This window comes from Strix aluco, chromosome 6, assembly GCF_031877795.1.
Source record: "Strix aluco isolate bStrAlu1 chromosome 6, bStrAlu1.hap1, whole genome shotgun sequence".
Taxonomy (NCBI): domain Eukaryota; kingdom Metazoa; phylum Chordata; class Aves; order Strigiformes; family Strigidae; genus Strix; species Strix aluco.
Window position 1 is genome coordinate 7,570,945 of NC_133936.1, and position 19,672 is coordinate 7,590,616.

Sequence of the window (19,672 nt, forward strand, 5' to 3'; positions counted from 1 at the left end):
AAGCAGACTAACTTTATGTCAGATGCCTGCCTGCCTGCCCATGGAACAAAAGGGCACGTGGTTAGGCTTCAGGCTTGAAAGTGTAATATTTGAACAACTAAAGTATTTCTTCAGAAAAGCAAAAAAGGAAAAAAATGTGTTTTAAGTTTTCTGTGTGACATCTTGGCTGCAGTCCACTTCATAAAGCAGGCAAACACAAGGAATGAGATGATTCAATCAACAGAAAGCTGTAATATCAATTATCAACAGAATTGATGATAATTGCCCCGTATTTTCCAGCGATCTCCACCTACAGAACCTATTTCCCACAATACAAATTGTGCAGGTCCCCACAGAAGGCACTTTTGCCTGTAGGCCAGAGAAGTGTCCGATAGATGTTTTGGTCCTTCTCCTGCAACCTCACCAGAATGAACCACTGTTATTTCTGACTCTGCTTCTCACCCAAAAACTAGGGGATCCAAAATTATGGATCTGTTGGACTACTCCAATCCAAGGAGAAGTACTTTCTGTTGGAGATGAACCAAGGGACCTGGGCCAAAGCATACCTCCTGATGAGGAGCATCCTTCCAAAACCCCTTTCAATAAGAAGGTAGGACATTGGGGACTGGTGGGGAAAAACCTACCAACCAGAAGAACTGCTGGCAGAAGGAGCAGCAAAACAAAGCACATGAGGGATGGCATGTGGAGTCCAACACACAAATCTATTGTTTTTAAAAAGCAAAATGAAATATAGGTTTTTTTAAATAACATAGGAAATGTCCAGTAATTTTAGTAATTACATAGAATTTACCAGGACATCATAATTCATAAGAATTCATAAAACATAACTCTTTTAGTACTGAATTACATCTAGTGGCTTACAAGTATAATTTAAGTGATGAACAGACATGACTGACTTTGTTACACTGTTCTACGGCTCAGTGTTTCTGGACCTTCATGAATTCTCAGCTGCATGTCCGAAATTTCTGGAAGCTCAAATCTACCTGTTTAAAACAACAAGCTCACACTAAACGTTACCTCCTCTTTTGCCCTTATAATAGTTACAAAGCTCTCCTTCAAGGTTTCTGTAATTATGAACCTAGGAAAAAACATAATGACTATCCAGGCTCAATTATATGTACGGGGAAAAAAAAAATTTATAATGGCAACCAACTGGCTCTTTCACCTCACGCTACAGGAACAGGCTCTGTAACAAGGCGGCCCAGGATGCAATTATAACTAGGAGGGTAGAAAACCATACTGATTTTGCAAGGCAAAACATATACAAGTGAGTAAATAAGAAAGGCAGGCTACTAGTGAGAGTGCATAAAGCTGTCAATAGCATGGTGGTATTATCTGCGGTTGCATCCCTAAATGAAGACAGGCTCATCACCCTCGAGGCACAAATAAAACTTTTCAAGCATATTATGAGAAGTAACAGAGAATCTAGCAGGCAATCAGACTGCAAGATATGTTTAAAAATACTTTATTTTTACACTCCCTTTCCCTTGCACATGCCTGTGTTCATCAGGAAAGGCTTGATATGCCCCATCTTTACACTATTATTTTAAGTCTACTCAATAAGAAAATGCAAAACAACACCCTCCCTACAGAGAGCCCCTATCCTTTGGTACTGCATTTGGCACCCCTGCAAACCAAGCTTAATCCATCGTTCGTTTCAACTAGTCCATTATCACCACTGCTGCTTTGGATGCTCACATAATGCTATGAACTAGCTTTAGAGAAAAACAATATAAAACCACCAAATAAACCTGTAAGCCTTATTCCAGCTGTCTTCCTGAGTCATTTTAGCGTCAAAATCCCTGCTAATATTTTGACAGCCTGTCTGTACAGTGGCAGATAACATGAGGGCATCCTGAGCAGGCGTGATTTTAGGAGTCAATGGTACAGCAGCACATCAAGAGATTATATGCTTTGGTGAAGTAGGTAAAATATCTGTCCTGCTCTCCCATCTCTGACGCTTAGAGGGAAGCATGCGAACAGTCAGTGACAGGCTTCTGAATGAGAAGGGATGAGATGGGACAGTGGCCCTGCAAGGGTGCCCCCCCACCCATGCAAGAGGTTATCTTCATTATATACAGATTTTATGGCATGGAGTACCATGCAGTTCACCGAATTCTGGATTTAGCTCAATTTTTCCACCAATCAGATTGTGCTAGAAATGTAAGCATTGGAGAAAACCCTACTTGCTGAAAGACAGCAGGGCCTTTCCACTGATTTAATCTGACTTTACAAAATCCAGGTCACTCCACTCACAAGATGGTTTAAAACACTTGGATCTCCTTTGGGGTGGCTTTCTCCACCCATGAGCCCAGGTGCCACAGATTTTCAAGCGACCACCCTGTGGGGATGGGAGGCAAAGGAGCAAAATGCACTTTCCACTTCTTTCCTCCATGATTTCTTTTCATGCTGGATTTACAGCAGGTGACAGCAACAGTAACGCTGCAAACAGAGGCTGCAATTCATGGCTCTTCAGCAAAGAAAGGAAGCTTTGAGTTTTGTTATAAAGAGTTTACCACCCAGTGCATGAAGGCACAATTCAACACTCACTTTGATTTACTTTATAGCTCTATTTGCCGTGTTCAGGTTTAATTACTGGCTTGTATTACTGCAGAAGGGGAATGTTCTTCTGTACCAGCCGCCTGGCAGAGAATTCTCAGAAAACTACCGTACGCTACAAAGGGAGGTAATAATCTTTCATTTTCCATGAAAAATACTAGTACAGGATATATCTGAAGTGTGCTTTATGCATTGTCACAGATTTAAAGAGGCTATTAAATTCTCCAGAGCTTCCAAATTGCCCACCCAGTACCTTGAAGGTGTAATTCCTATCTCAGATATTCTGAATAATCTTTCTAATCTTTCTACAGTCTTTACGCACACATGTCCATGGGGCCAGATGGAATCCACTCAAGGGTACTAAGGGAGCTGGCAGAAGTGGTCACCAAGCCACCTTCCATCATTTATCAGCAGTCGTGACTAACAGGGAGGTCCTAGTTGACTGGAAGTTAGCAAATGTGACACCCATCTACAAGAAGGGCCAGAAGGAGGATCCAGAAAACTACAGGCCTGTCAGTCTGACCTCAGTGCCAGGGAAGGTTATGGAGCAGATCATCCTGAGTGCCACCACACGGCACGTACAGGACAACCAGGTGATCAGGCCCAGTCAGCATGGGTTGATGAAAGTCAGGTCCTGCTTGACTAACCTGATCTCCTTCTATGACAAGGTGACACACTTAGCAGATGAAGGAAAGGCTCTGGATGTTGTCTACCTACACTTTAGTAAAACCTTTGACACTGTTTCCCACAGCATTCTCCTGGAAAAACCGGCTGCTTGTGGCTTGGACAGGTATACTGTTCATCGAGTAAAAAACTGGCTGGATGGCCGGGCCCAAAGAGTGCTGGTGAATGGAGTTAAATCCAGTTGGCAGCCAGTCACAGGTGGTGTTCCCCAGGACTCAGTATTGGGGCCAGTTCTGTTTCATATCTTTATCAAGGATCTGTACATGGGGATTGAGTGCACCCTCAGTAAGTTTGCAGACGACACCAAGTTGGGCAGGAGTGTTGATCTGCTGCAGGGTAGGAAGGCTCTGCAGAGAGATCTGACCATTACCTAACGCACCAGTCCCTAATTTGGATTCCTTAACACGGTAACAGAGAAGCTACATGAAGTACAATTCTGAGTGGAATTTTTGATTCATCTAAAAGCAAATTAAATTCTTCCCAAGACAGAAAACAAAACAAGGAATGACATAAAACCCTCCTTGAACTAAAGAGCTTGTTTTTTCCAGCAACTGAATTCTTTATTGTCTTTTCCATTCTAGAAGGAAAGCCACTCCCATGTTCCTGAATATTGCACTCTACGGTGAGACACTGAATCAACAGGAATGTTTCAGTCTTAATCAGTTCAATATTAAACTGCATCTGTCTATTCTACCTAATGTCTTGCAGCTCTGGTGCACTGGTCTCATTCTTCCCAGTGACCTGTGTACCCATCCTCCTGTGACACAGTTTAATTACTCCTGCCACAGACATTGCTCCTGGCTCAGGAAAAAGGGAATGTCCACTGGACAGGATAAACTAAAGCAGCAAAAATACAAATCCCATCAGGCAGCAGAAATTGAAAAATCGACTCAATAACAAACTGAGTATCCTCCTTTTGACCACTATACCTCATTTTTTAAAAGGAAAATTTGTAAAATTATTCTGAAGATTTCAGGTTTGCAGATGTGTGTCAAGCCTTGAGCGACCTCCATGTTGAGGAAAGGCTCAAGATGAAGGAATTGCATTACAGACTGTTCTGCATTGCTACCTAGAAGTTCAGGAAATTTATTTTTTGCACAAATGACTGCTGCAAAAATGCGGCATATTTAATGACAATTACCAGTTTGACATCAATATTTCTCCTTGTAGCATTTCAAATTATTCAGTGGAAATAATGAAGCTGTCATCTAAAATACTACACGTATCATAAAATTTTACATCCCACTTAAATCTCAGAAAAGAATGACAATAAACTTTGATTAAATACTTGCCTGTAACAGAATAAGATGTCAACAGACAGTAGTAAATTCAGAAGAATTCCTATTGACTGCATGCCAGTTTGCTAACGGCAATTGCGTTCAGAGAAAGCTGTCTGCTGACAATATCTTGGCCTAGGCATCTCATCAGCTAACAAAAACGTTACATTTAAAAGCAATAACAATCAAACTACAACAATCAGAGAAATTTCTTATAACCATTTTGAATGTGTTTATCTTATCACATCACCACAAGGTTTTTTTCTGTGTTGCATGACCAGCTTTAGTGATACCTTAAAGCATCCAAGGCTTGCCGTGTTCAGTTGTCACCAGGAGACCAATGTCACACTTCACTGAAAACCCTGGCTCCTGGTTGACTTTTCTTAATGTCAGTCAACAGGTAAGAACTTGAGAGAAGAGTGGTGTCAGTTTGTCAGTGAAAGCAGTGGTGTATGGAATAAATTTAATTGCAGTGGTCCATCACTATTATCAGAGCCCCGTAGCAGAGAAGAGGAATGCAATGGTGATGAAGAAGAATGGAGGTGAAGATCTATCACGAAAAAAGATGAAGCAGCAAAGAACAAGCCATTCACAGTGGAAAAGAGGAAATAAACATGAATACAACCAGGATCATTCTCAGGAAAAAAAAAAAAAAAAAGAATAGATGAGACAATTGTTGAGGATTTGAGTCAAAAGACTTAACTAAAATGCAACTATGAAAAACAGTGCATTAGATTAAGGAAAAAACATTTTTAAGCACATAATGCACAATGAAGAAAAAGGGTGAAAAAAACATTTTTAAGCACATAATGCACAATGAAGAAAAAGGTGAAAAAGTATCAAAAACAGAGGGAATGAGAATAAATATGAAAAAGAAAGAGTGTGTCTGGAAATATGTTATGAAATCACCGTAAAATCAGAAGTCTTGCCCAAATCCCTGCATCACTGGCCATGATCCTGTCCCTTACCTATGTCCAAGTGATCATAACAGAGGTTATGAGATAAAGATGATGAATAATATGGGAAAAAAAGCAGTATTTGCTTTTCTTTCCTATACACCCTCTTACTGCAATTTGGACTGTTTACCCACAACTGTTTTCCCTCTTTATGCAAATGCACATAAGAAAATTGATTTGTGAATCTAAGGAAGCTCCAAGAAAGTGAGCACAGGGGGGAGGCACATCAGCAAGCAGCTGCCAAGCCTGCAGAGAACATCTCAGTATACATCTATGGAGTACTATACAGCAGCTACCAGTCTCAAGGTTAAAAAAAAAATAACACAGCTGCATGAGGTTACCTACATAAGAGGATCGCTCGGATGTATTTCCTATCCCACACAGAAAGACAAGTAGTCATTTAAAGGAATTTGCTACATATTCACCTGCTGGGCTAGGGCATAAAAGCGAAATTAATTTCACCTTGCGGCTGTTTGCACAACCCCTCCTGAATTAAGAGAAATTGCTCACGTGGCAGCTGAAAGTAAACATGGGTTCACTGTATTCCCAGAGAAGAGCATAGAAATTCAGGCTGCTCTTCCTAATAATTAACATAGCACAGCAATCTAAATACATAAAGTATAAGAACTAAACATAATCCATATTAGTGTTCTGGGGTTTTTTCCTCTCTCTCTTTACACTTTTTCCTTTTTTCTCCATTATCCCTCCTCATTGTAAATGAGGGAATCTACACAGGTGGGTTGATCAAGACTGATTGCAATTAAGATTTATTGTTGAAATTGGTGCTGTAGCATAATTGAAACAGGTGTCCCTCTATTTTCTTCTCTATACTGCTTTGTTCCAAATGCTAATCAACACAAAATATTGTAGAAACCAATTACACAAATAAGTCAAATGTGTTAAAATATTATAAAATATACATATCTTTCCAAAACTTTAAGGAAAAAAGCAATTATGAGTAGATTTCTTTATTCCAATAGTGTATACAGTCCACTTCAACTTACATATCTGTGCAGTGGGGCAGAACAATTTTAGTGAAGGAATTCAAGCATTTTAATTTAGAATAAAGAAGGTGGCATTTTATTCCCACTGCACCACAGATGTAAATTTCTAAACATTCCATTTTTGCATACTTAAGGTGCCATCTTCACTCTCAAAACTCAAAAAAAAAAATTAAAAGGAATGTATTAGAAAGGGCAAACTACAGTAATTGTGCTCTCCCACAGTAAGTGACCCCAAAACGAAAAGTTGTGTGTGCACACATGGAAAAGTGCAATGCTTTTATACCTACTCATTTATTATGATTTTTGTTCTGATTATGCTACTCTTAAGAATGATGTACCTTGCTGGCTTGCTCACAGCCATCAAAAAGCTATGACTGACTGTTATCCAAGCGATTTTCCCCGAAATAAGTTAGCAATTTGCTATATATTGAGGAATAACGGACTCTTTTTCTATTCTAGACCCAGAAATTGCCCCAAGAGTGAGTTTGTATTAAGACACTGAAAAATTGTAAACAATAGTGCAGCAGATGAGGTTTATCTAAGTTGGCAAAAGTCTTGTTTTCAGATACAGTGAATGCTAATGATAATAAATAATTGCAAATACCATCTGGACTCTTTGAAAAACATCTTTCTCCAAGTCTGCAATTGAATCTCTACAAAAAGAGGATCAATGCAAAAGAAAATGAAAACAGTAAATTAAAATTAGATTTATGCCAACTACTTACAACTAAGTGCTCATTTAGAAGCAGTTAACACAAAATGTTCTAGTTCAGATGCAGAGTCTGGCCTAATCTCATAAAGCAACTCAGAGAGTTTCCACAGTCTATCAGGAAATGTTCAGAATTTGAAGGACTGAATACTAGGCTATTTTTAATTTTATTATTACTACTAACAGTAGAAGCTTCTTTTCCAATTTTGTCTCTAATTGATCCACAAAACTCAGAACAGAATGGTATTAAGATGTCCTATTCGATAGCTTTTAAAAGATGGCAATAAAGAAGAATATTCACGCAGTAACACGGATGATCATCAGTCAAGGGTCTAAATGAATTGCTGAAATCTGTTCTTGACAAAAGCAATGCAAATTGCAAACCGTGATCTTTGGTTATTGAGTACAACCTCTTAGTGTACACACCATTTTGCCAAGTATCAACTATGCATCTAAACTGCATTAGACATTTTTCAGGTGGGTTAAGTTACTTCTGGCTAATGTACCCTGACCTAAGTTTGAACCATTTTTACATAATGAAGTTGTGAATTTTAGAAGGAGTGTTTAATTTCCACTGTATTTTGCATAGATCATTTAGTACTTAAAATGAGGATAAATCAAATGTAGGAAACACAATATTAGTAATATTTTCCGTGTGCTTCCACTTTGCCCATGAGGTAGAACTTTAATTACATCATTAATAACAATGCCTACATTTTCAGTCGGTAGTGCATCATTCCTCTAATGCCATTTAAAGTACATTTGGTCTCTAAACTGCTCCACCCTCTGGAACTGGTTCACTGATTATCTTGTAACAACAGCCTCATCCTGCTTACAACTTGGCTTCAATGGCATCAACAGAAGAATTTAAAGGTAGGAATCACTTATGATGATCTAAAAAGGTTCATTTAGAAGAGTTTCCTGTTATTTTCTGTCTCCAGCAAGTTTACACAGATTTAAAGTTGACAGTTCTTTTGGGGAAGATAAAAAAAAAAGGAAAAAGAAAAAAATCTATCACTGTTTTCCCCAATTATTATTCAGAGTCCAAATTGTCTCAGAAACATTTAAAAAAAAAAGAAATCTAAAAACTGTCATCTGTGAATGTACTTTTTGCTGGGAAAAAAAACAAAAAATAGTTTCCAATGAGGAAAACTTTCTCAGTAAGCAGCACACGACCTTATATTTGGGTATTGTAATTAAAAGGTGACAAATAACAGACCTGCTAGCTCATCAAAAAAATTATGTGTATTACTCTTCAGAAGCCTTGAGACACAACTTTGCCTGAAGCTTGCTCTCGATGTTACTGGGCCAGATAAGGCAGCACACTCTGCTTCCTTTCTTTTTTCCTTGGCTGATGAAAATATTTCTCATTAAAATCTTCCCTCTTTCTCCAGGCTTCTGATGGAGATGGATACTGCCGCTTGGATGTTTACACAGCAAGATGAAGCATCCTCACAGCGCTGGCTGACGTTATCATCCCAACCTGGGAAATGGGGTGTTGCCAGCAGAGCAGCATCCTCCAGAATATGAACACCACATCCCCAGGAGGTCTGTGCTCGATGAGGTACACAGACCCTCCACCACTGCATCCTTTCAGAGTTCGAACATACGGATGGGCTTGGTCACAGCAGCTGGGTTCTGGCTCTGGCACAACCTGAGCTGGACTGTTGTCATCAAACAAGTCTCTGACTCTCCTGCTTAAAAACAAAATAGGGTGTGTACGCACACACAGCTGCTGATTTTTTCCAAATTGAGTGGTGAAGCTACAACCTGAAGACTGTATTGAAAAGACTTCTAAGAAAGGCCACTGCCCATGCTTTGTTAGTGTCCTCACAGTACGCCCTGGGCTCACAGAAAGACAAGAGAGGAAGATGACAGAGGACAAAGTAAACGGATGGTAAGTGAAGAAAACACAGAAGGAATTATCTTTGATGTCAAAATTTCATCAAGCTGGGGCTTTCTCAGAGATGCTGAAGCTGGGACCATGTGCTGAGCTGGCAGTTCAGACAAATGTTGTTTGTCAAGCACAGAGGCACCCGCACCAGCAGCAGCCCTCCCACGCTGACCTATTCCTTATTTGCTCCAAAGTAGAAAAAAAAGATGTATGAACCCTAAAGGGCCCAGACAGATAGCAACTAGTCATTTCCTAACAGGTTTTCCAGCTCCTGTTGGAGATCCATTACTTTAACTTTGCTACTAGATTAAAGGTAAACACAGAATCAGTAAATGAAATCACATGAACGCCCCCCACCCCCTTTTAAATACCCTGAAGCGTCAAGGCTGTCAAGAGGCATTTAGACCACATTTCAAATATAAGAACTGAAACAGAAAAACTGGAGAATATCTGGATAAAATTTGGTTTTCTACCACTAAATTTCTTTCTGTGAAAAAAGCAATAACCTCTCCACAACTTAGAAAATATTTCTGTTCTGATTATTCAGCTATTAAAATAGGAAAGTGTCATTTTATGACAATTGCTTTCGGCAGGAGATACTTTACACTTATATTCTCAAGGAATATGCACATAAGGAAGAACAATATTAAAACCTTCAGCGTTAATCTGTATTTTCAAAGCTAAGCACATTTTGACAAACTTTCTAATAGACACTGTTCAAAATTCATAACATATATGAGCATGATTACATTACTCTAATTTATTTTTTCTCCTCTCATGCGCAGCAATAAAATTTTACCTTTGAACTTATATTTATTACAACTTTTACTCTACAGAGGGCATGCAGGCACAGAAATATAATAAAGCTCTGCTAATTCCATACATTATTGAAATCCTAACACTGCAAATGGTATCTTACTGTCTTCATGCATACTTAAAATTTCAATTCAAAACCCATTTCATTAAAAGGGCTGGTTAAGCAACAGCATATTTTTTTTTAAGTTTGTGGATTAATGTAGCAGAATTATATTTTATATATTCAGAAAAAAGTAGGTAATACTAGTGTTTGTTTAGGTGTTGTAAGCAAAAGCTTGATAGATGCTAAATAATTGAGTGCTCCATCCATCAGACTTCTAAGCACTATAAAACCGTAGAGAAGAGGGAAGTGCTAGAGAATAACCTTTGCTTACCCACAGGCTGCTGTAAACTGGGTCTAATTTCAGTGGTAAAAATCCCATCGACTTCACTAAACTAGGAAATGTGCAGCTATGCAGGATAGCTTCAAACAGATGAAAGCACAGAAGGAATTTAGACCACGAAGATCAGGGGTCATCACATAACACTAATGATACCTGGTCAATGAAAACATCATAACTAACATACAAGACAAATTTTGGGCATTTCTTACCTTGATATAATCATAAATGATCAGGCAATACAAGTCAGTAAGGGAGCAGCTCACGCAATCAAATACATGACAAAGTGCAAAAGTTGATTCAAACTGCAAGTATAATATTGGCAAAACCTCCTTTCTCTTCACAAAGGTCACTTCGCACATTAGCTCCAGCTTCATTGATTAGCAGTTGAGATACGGCCGCTCACATGCACCTCAGAGTCATTGGGAAAAAAGACAAGGGGATGACTTTCTGCATACGATGTCCTCATCACATTTCTGGTAATTGTTCAATCGTAGATAAGGCACAAATAGGGAAAAAGCAGCAGAACAAACTACTCTGAAAACGTAACAGAAACAACTTAACAACCTTTACATTTGGCACCGAGGCATCAAAAATGATAGCTGTTATTACTGCTGTAATTACATAGCTGGACTCAGAAGAATTGCATTTTGCTTCCCTGGAAATATGGCCACGTGACATTTGATGGCTCCTAAACCTGTAGGAACAGATCTCCCCACCATGGCCAGTTTGTAGAACGCCTGCAGGACCAAACACCTGAACACTTGAAGACACATTGCCAAAAATGGTCCAAACAGGGCTCCCAAACCCACAGCCCATCACCCCCATCCTCCCGGAAGCAGACTATGCCAGCTTTACTTCCACAGGCACAGATATGATCACACCAGGGGAATTTTGAAAACTTGCCAGCCAGGACTGCTGTCAGCTCCTGACTTGGGCTTCTCTAATCACAAACCTCTGAGCTGCACCAAGATCTTTCCAGAACATCACTCTGCTCCCACCACATCTATCTGCACAGGCTTACAGGCCACCACTGAGGACTAAGCCTGACACTTTCATATCTAACCCTTGTCAAGTGAACTACAGTAAAAATCCTCTGCCTACGAGTCCGCAGTGGTCAGATACATCCTCCTGAGCCAGCTGCAAGAGAGAAATGTAAGGGAATAAATACATTGAACCAATTAAGCTTTTTGACCATGAAATACCAAACCAGGCAGGGCAAACGTATGAGGGTCATCCTTTAACTCCAGCACACAGATGTAATGAAGTTGCAATGCTGGAGGATTTCCCAAAGTTTAGTAGGACTCAGTGCATGATACCAAGGTCTCAGAGGCTCAGCTGATCAAATTTAGGCTACTGAGCCATTCTGTGCGATGACAAGTCCAGACAGGACAAGGCAAACCTCATTTTTAAGTGACTTTCCAGCAACAAGCAGCAAATCAGGGAGCAGTTTACCATAGCAAACTATGATGTTGTTGCCTACATTAAAGTGAACTTTCAAGCCAAGTTTCCAGCTGCAGAGCTGGAATTTAACAAAATCCTTCAAAAATCTGGTCTCGACCTCGTTTGGTTTAGACAGGAATACTCACTCGTTAAAAAGTAAGGGGAAAGGTTTTTCTTTGGGACTAGGTAAGCAGAGCAAGATTTTTACATGGTCTCGAGCTGTTAGTTGAAATGTATTCCACTACAGGCTTTAAACTCACCTCACTGGCAACATAACCTCCCAACATATTGAAAACCAGCAGGAAGTGTTGAATTAATACATATATTCTAACAAGCACTCCAACAGCCACGAACGTTTAATCTAGTTTTTCACTAGCTGACACTGCACCCCATGGCTGCTACGTGGTTTTGAAGCCTTGAGACAAGGGAAGAACTAGAGGGAAACCACTGTAAAGCAGGGAACCACAGAAAAGCAGTCAGAGGGAAAAGTCTCTGGAGAAAGCCCAGAGCAGAACACTATCACAGAAATAGAGGCAAGGCAGATAATGTTAACATCTGGAGAGGGATGGAGGAGGGAGAGAAGGGAGTTAACGTGATCACCGAAGAAGTCAGTCTCTGTATTCAGTAACCGTGGGGCTACATTTCGATGATGTGTGGAATACTTCCCAGCAATATAAGATGTTACTGCTTATGTGCTGTGTATACAAAGAGATGCAAACAAAATGAGTTTTCAGAGAGCATGTAATACTGGCTGACTGCACAGGATAAGTTATTACGTACCAACTGACTGCTGGAAAAAGGAACTTTTACACAACTTTGGGGTCTTATCCATATATCTTAATGTTCTGGACCATGACAAATGATTGGATAACAACTCTTACTCCCCTTGTCATCATCCATCTTCTTAGGAGGCTTATTTCTTCAAATCCTGATGATGAACCTCTGTAGTCACTTATCTGAGCAGCAAAAATTTATTGCCTTTACTAGAAAATGAAATTCTCCTCCAGGAGAACTACAATGGACACAAAAGGGCAAATTTCCACCTGGAGTATCTGGGTACATTTTCCTTCTCTTTAGTGGGAACTACATATATTTATCCCACGTCAGGATTTGGACCAAAGGGTAACTCCTGTCTTAATAAGAATGGCTAATTTCCAATTAAATAAGCTTACAGATCGTAGAGATGACATAATGAAGGAAAAAAAAAAAAAAAGATGAGGCCCCATAGTAATCCTGCTTTCACTGCACATATTTAGCAGGGCTGCCAAAGTGGAGTCTCCAAAATACTTACTAATTACATTGGACTGCCTCCAGCCGCTGTCGCTGGCAGGGAACGGGCAAAGTTTGTAATGAACCAACCCACCAAGAGTTCAAAGATGATATTATTTTGGGAAAGCCTTGAAGGGAGTCAAGAGACAAAAGAACTGTGGAACAAAGTACTGCACGGCTGATTTGGACAGAAAATACTGCCATAGTCTGTGGACTTCATGAGCAGCTGAATAAAAATATTCTGGCACAGCTGGGAGCAGCTCCCAAACTGGCAAGATGCAAAAGCACAGACTAGCACTAACTCCACGGCATTCATGCTAGGCTTAAATATGTGCTATCTCCAGCAGTTACTGGAACCTGTAGTAGAGACTGGAGTATAAAAAGTAGAAAAGCTGTAGGGCAGAATTCTATAAACTCAGCCAAAAGAATCCATACGTGTCCTTTTTTTGTGTGTTCAGCGGCAAGAATTAGTACCCCAAGGGTGGTTGTTCCCAACACAGGGAGAGCCCAAACTAACACCAAAGGATGACCAAAGGACCTGAAAGTAGATCACTTAAGAAAAATCAAGTTCCTACTTTTGGCCAACCGATGACAAGAACTAGCAAATCTGTGAAAGTTGCATGTGATGCTCATAAGAAACAGTACTAAGAACAGTCTTTCCAGACTTCACATCAAGTTGCACAGTTAGCCATTAATTAGCTTGGAGTTAAAAATGTCCATTCCAGCTCCACAGTGCAAGAAGGGTTGAAAGAACTGCAGGTGCCCAGAGTGACACCATAAATATTGATCACAGTGCTCATTCCACTTCATTAGCCACGAAGTGAGCAATGGTCCTCAAGGGAGAGGAAAAGGCAGATCCAATTTTAATCAAACTGCGTACTAAAATGCAAAGCTCGTGGAATATTATTTTAATTACTGCTCTTTATTCATGTCAATTGCAGCCTATTAAAAAAGAGATGTTTCTGGACAGAGAGCCAAAACCTTCAACTGCCAGGAAGGTGCATCTATGCTATGCGAAGCAGCCCTATGTAACGATACCCAAGTGAGCTCTGCAACCAGCAAATGCAGTTTTCCAGCCCAGCACCTCACCCTGGGCTCGTTAGAACCACAGTTCATTAACCAGCCAAAGCTTCGTGCTGCTGCAGCCATAGTGTTTCTGAGATACAAACTGGTCTCTGGCAATGAAGGGGCCATACAGACTTATTAGCTTATTCAGACCGACCTACATAGTATAGTACATAAATCCTAAACCATTTAACCTTCAAAATGTATGTCTGGGAATACTGCCAGTGAATATTTGAAAGGGATTACAGGAAATGTATTAGTTGTCACTGAAAATGAAAATATGGATTTCAATTGAAACTCTATATAAGGGGGAGTTTTGCCCCCAAAATCCATTAGTCTAGCAGCCATGCTGAACGAAGGGAAAATTGTACAGCTAGCTCAGACTACGCAGGGCAAGCTGATGTATTTTAGAAGCTACATTTTTATCTACTGAAATAAAACATTTTACTTTTTTATTTTTCTACTTTAATCAGAATATAACCTCATTAAATGACAGTGTGTGAAAAGAACATATAAACTAGAAAGAAAATATAAAAACTTTCTGAATAAATTAATGTTTATTGCTTTTAGACTTTGATATTCTGGTCTTTACTACTTAAATGCAGTTTAAATGTATTACTTGCCACGGCCTTTACGTTAAACCCAGTAAGTCTGCAATTTGCGATAAAATTCCTTATCTCTCTTTTTCTGAACCTACGCAAAGATCCAAGGTTAATTTGCAGATAATATTACTTCATGAAATAATTATCTTAGTCTATAGTACTTAAAATAGCTAAATTCAAGAAAGGTATTTTATAAAATGAAGCTGTCACAGCTGCAGGATGGAGGCTGCTCCCTGCCCCAGCACTCATCCCCACACTGGCAGCATCTTCAGTGGGGTGCAGAGTCTGGGTACCCCAAGTCCAGAGCAGTCACCTGCGTGTCATGCTCGCCTGGGGAGTAAGGATGAGGATGCTCCGTGACAGTGTGTGCGCCCAGGGCACAGACCTCCCTGCCATGGGGAGGGAAGGGGACCCGGCCCCACGCAACTTCACCCTCCAAGCCCCCAAACGCCAACAGCAAGGCAGCCTGCCTTCGTCTTCACAACCCCAGCACTTGCTGAAAAACGACCCTCTTGAGCCATTCTTTCTCATCCTGCTAATTTTTCCAAACATCCTCCTATTACACTATACAAATATATTCATTTAGTAAACATCCCATTAACCAGGTCAGCATACAGTATTCACAACTTATTACAGAGCAGCACCAAATCAGTCACAGAAGCAATTACACAATTGTAGAGCAGACAACTCACTTTAATCTTAATATGGGGCTGGGGATGTACATGCCAATGTTCATTCACATGACTCATTCATTCCCAAGCATTGTACACCATTTGTTTCACCCTCACTTATGCAGCACTCATGTATTTTGATTTGTAAGCTTTGTGGACTGTCAGAAAATATGAGCTCAGTGCCTCACCATTCATGTAAGGGGTTTTTTTTATTGAATTGAAGGGTATTTCTAAGCTTCTATTGCCTGGGGGCTGGGGGAGAAGTTAGACTAGATATTTAGAATCAAGATCTGAGTGAGCATTTTTCTAAAAAAAAAAAAAAAAAAAGTAAACTAAAGAACTGATGATCTTTCCAGAACTATTTAGAACAGGTGTTTGTAAAGAACAGAAATCAGAGCTAAGATTAAAGGATGCTATAGTTACAACAAGAAGAAAAAAAAAAGTGGCTTTTAAAATCACAGCTTTATTTGAAGGCATTCATTTATTTAAGCATCTTGGGAAAACGGGTTGCCATATAATATTAACAAACAAGAATATGCTCTGTCAACCACACGAAGCACCACAGACATTTTGAAGACCTAAATAAATAATGTATTAGAAAACCTAGCCTAGTCTGAATTAATGCAGACTCCTATAGTATAAATGAACAGAAGTAGTGGAATTATCTTCCTGGGATTTAAGTCGTATATAGCATTAAAAGTAAAGGCCTTAAGATACTTATTGATAGGCAAGAAACTACTATCTTTAGATCTATGTATGCCCAGGGAGCACTCTGCTAAATTTACAGTCTCAGAGAGTTTCCAAGAGAGTTACCAAATCAGTCAGCTTTATTTGTAAACACCATGAAAAAGAACAAAACACCCTCTTGGCTCTAGTCTCCTTTGACACAGCACTAAGCATTCAACAAAACACTGCTGACTTTGTATTAAACTTTGGAAATCTGCTGAAACCGGGGGGGAAATTCTTGCTACGTTAAATTTAATGGGAATTTTGCATCTGGTAACAAAAAAATAGAATTTGAACTTACAGGATCATCTTAGTTTCTACCATGTACTATGGGCAGCCAAGACCCATCTTCCCCCTGCTTCAAGCATGAAAGGAGCCATTTCTACAGACCTGCCCAACAGTCTATCATTAAGTTCACGAGGACTTACCAGTCCTGCTGGGTCATCACATTGTCATCACAAAAAAGACTTGGTATTTTATATCACATGCACATTTGCCAGTAACGAATGGAAACAACTCACAAATCAGGAACAGACTTAGGTGCAGTGCCACAGGAGATGTGGAAAGGGAGAGCAGGTGGGCCTCACACCACCTGGAAGTGACTTTGTCCCTCCAACAAAGCACCCTGAGTTCATCCAGTCCCAGCGAACTCCCTGCTTGCTTGCTAAGGGCTGATAAATATTCTCACTTCTTCCAGAAATTTCACTTTTCAAACTACATCCGTCTCCCACTAGACATAGTGCCTGAATCCCCACAGACACCACTAGCCACAGGACCGAGCCAGGGACTAACTTTGGGTGATTGTTTTTCATTCCTTGGTGATATGAAAGGAAAAAGCACTGTCTTCTGCCTGCAAAGCTGCTGACGCAGTTCACGTGGATGTGTTGACTCATTCGTCTTTCTTTTCCTTTTTTCTCTTTCTGGGCTTGCTAATTACTGGGTCAATGTGAGGGTTCATTGGCAGCAACACCATCAGGCAACTGATGGCAAAAATACACCACAGCTGCCAGGAAGGAACCAACAAATTCACGCTTACAGTCCAGTTCTCACTTCTCTATAGGAATTTTTAAATAATGCGTCTGTTTTAACATGGTAAAGGGATACACCAAAATCATACAGTATGGGAAGACCAGGCTTCAAAATTGGAAAATGCATCCCAACAATAAAGGATGATTCAGTTCCTAAAGAAACACCATCTCGCATGGACGTTCTCTTCAAAAGCTTTGCTCTGACATTTGCAAACTGCCTAAAGATAAAAACTGAACAGGCTGTTTACTTAAAAAGGAACTATGAAATATCTTATCCTGTTACTTATTTAACTCTTTTAAACAAATGCAATACCTAATTTGAGACAGTTACAGATGTGCTACATACAGACAGAAAGAAAAACACCGAACAATGGAATTTTAAATTCTTCTCAATCCCCTCGAAGAGCTAATCTTTCTCGATTCACTAATTCACATTCACTCCAGCACTTCACAAAAGCTACCATTTATTAAATATGAGATTCAATTCACAGATAAACAAATGTGATAATGTAATCTACACTTAAAATAATAGCTTGGCTTCAAAGTTTTGAAGGAATTAGGAGTTTTCCCTTTTTATGGCTGTTCTTAGCATTATTTCTTGTCACAACTTCAGAGCTCAAGTCCTGTAATCAAGGTCCACTGAACCAGTGTTTCCACACAGGCCAGGATCTGTGTGAAGATCGAACCCTGTCCCACAGAACGCACTGAATTCCCTGGGAAATCTGCCAACAGAAGGATGTTAAAGAGCATTTAGGAGCTGCATCTCGTGGCGTTTTTCCCTGCTTTGCAATTTCTCTACCATTTCATCACACATTCTTCTCTTTCCATTACGACCACCTCACTAATCACAAATTGCTGCCTAATAAAGAGTACTGGCATTACAACACTTAATTACAATTAAGAGGAAGATTTACTTTAAAACCTGACAGACCAATATGCCCCAGAGCCAGTCTCAGTAGTGCAGAACAAGCCCTAGAGTTCCATGTCCCAAATTCTTAATTAAAAGTTTGTCAAAACTTCCTACTTTAAGGGGGGACCCTTCCCCTCCAGCACCCATTAACCTCAAAACAAGCGACTAAAATGTTTTTAATCAGCTCTACTTCATAAATAGCTTGATAAAAAGAAACTCAAAGAAAGTGCAACACTTATCTTCAATTTCCACTCAACAGCCTTCAGAACCGTTATACCAAGGTGGCTCTGACAATCATTCCCGTCCAGCGCGCAACATGCAGCACCGAAGGAATTTCAGCTACAGAAAAAGCCTTCTGTAGGGCCACCCAGCAGGAAAGGATTAAATTACACCAAAAAAAAGCCCTTCTTTTTTCCTCCACTAAAAGGGCTGTGGTCAGAGATCAACATGAGAAGCTGTCTATTGAAGTTAAACTCAAATTATTCCCTTATATAAACCTCAGGGGAAACTTACTGCCGACCCGCACAGCACAGCACACAACCAGACCCTGGGTGCGACTCCTTCACCTCGCCTGAGGAACAGCGAGCACAGAAGACCTCATGGTTGCAGGCTGCTCCTAGCCTTTTCTTCCACCCTGATTTCTCCTCATCTCTCCTCTGCCCACACCCCAAATCCTCCTGTGGACTGAGATGGAGGGAAGCCCCTAGCCTCACGCACCACTGGTCGTTACAGATAGTCACTACCAGGTTTCAGTCTTCTGCCTGCAGAATCAGGTTTCATTTATTTCTTTTAATATTATCTGATAAAAATAAATTCCTAGATGCTACCTCATACAGAACTTAATTGGCTTGTTTTGAAACATTTTTTTTCTTTTGTGAGTTAGATCACAAGTTGGATTCCAGCCCACTAAACCTCACATACAGAATGCAATAAAATACAGCTAGTCATTTCTTTCCCCTGATGATCTTCTGTTTAATTTAAAGCCTTTATACTGTTTTGACTATTTCTCTTGGAAAAAAAAGTCTCGGCTAAAATAATTTTGAACTGAGAATTGGGCAATTTTCTGTCTATTAAGAATTTTAAAAATATAAAATGCATTAAAAACTGGTTTCTGGCTTGTCTTAGCCTGGCATCCTAAGGAAATCAGGATATGCCATCATGCTGTTTATCCATCTGCTGAACACCAGAAAATTCTGAAACCGTTTATTAATGTAACTGGCATTTCACAGAGGGGTTGGTCCCTTAAAGATTCAAATGCCTACCTGACCTAGAAGCTGAGTGTTGGAGAAAGTCACAAACCATTGCCACCACTGAGGGAAAGTTATCCCTCTGCCATGTTTGCTGGCTGGACATGGGCTGGTCAAACACCAGTGCCCAGAAGAGGACAAATGGCACAAGTATGTAGAACATGAAACTTTTCCCGTTCGGGTTTTTTTTTGGTTTGATGGTTTGGTGGTTTTTTTCTTTTAAGTAATTTGTGAACATCTCTGCAAACTGTCAGCTGAGTCTTCAATATGATGAGTTCAGAAAGGCTGCTTAAATGAAAGGCTCACGCCTGTGAAAGGCTAACGCCTGCACAACCCGTGCTGGGCTTCCTTGCAATTTAGCCACAAGATCCTTCAGAAAAGTTGTGTGAATGGTGTCATATACATATGCTGTAATATTTGGTTAAACACAAA

General features: G+C 40.0%; 1 protein-coding gene across 6 annotated transcripts in view; it reads right to left on the reverse strand.

Annotated features, from left to right (window-relative positions):
- Positions 1–19,672, reverse strand: part of THSD7B (thrombospondin type 1 domain containing 7B) — a 332,338-nt gene that overhangs the window by 152,368 nt on the left and 160,298 nt on the right. The window lies entirely within an intron of this gene.